Raw genomic sequence first — 241 nt, 5'->3', positions numbered from 1 at the left:
GAGAAAACATATTTTGAAAATATGAGTTTTACATATCTTGAAGTTACTTATCACTCTTAAATATACAAGTTATTCAAAAACTAGCGTAGAAGACTTAAAAACTAGCATAGAAGACTTCCACGGAAGTCTTCTCGGATCAGTTTGAAACTTTAATTAACGTGAATGTTGGTAACCTCATAAATATCACCAATTAAGTTATAAATTTCATTCAGTAGCCCTAATATTGACTAATATACATGAA

Source organism: Brassica oleracea, chromosome C9, assembly GCF_000695525.1.
Source record: "Brassica oleracea var. oleracea cultivar TO1000 chromosome C9, BOL, whole genome shotgun sequence".
NCBI classification, from domain to species: Eukaryota; Viridiplantae; Streptophyta; class Magnoliopsida; order Brassicales; family Brassicaceae; genus Brassica; species Brassica oleracea.
This window is presented reverse-complemented; position numbering follows the sequence as displayed.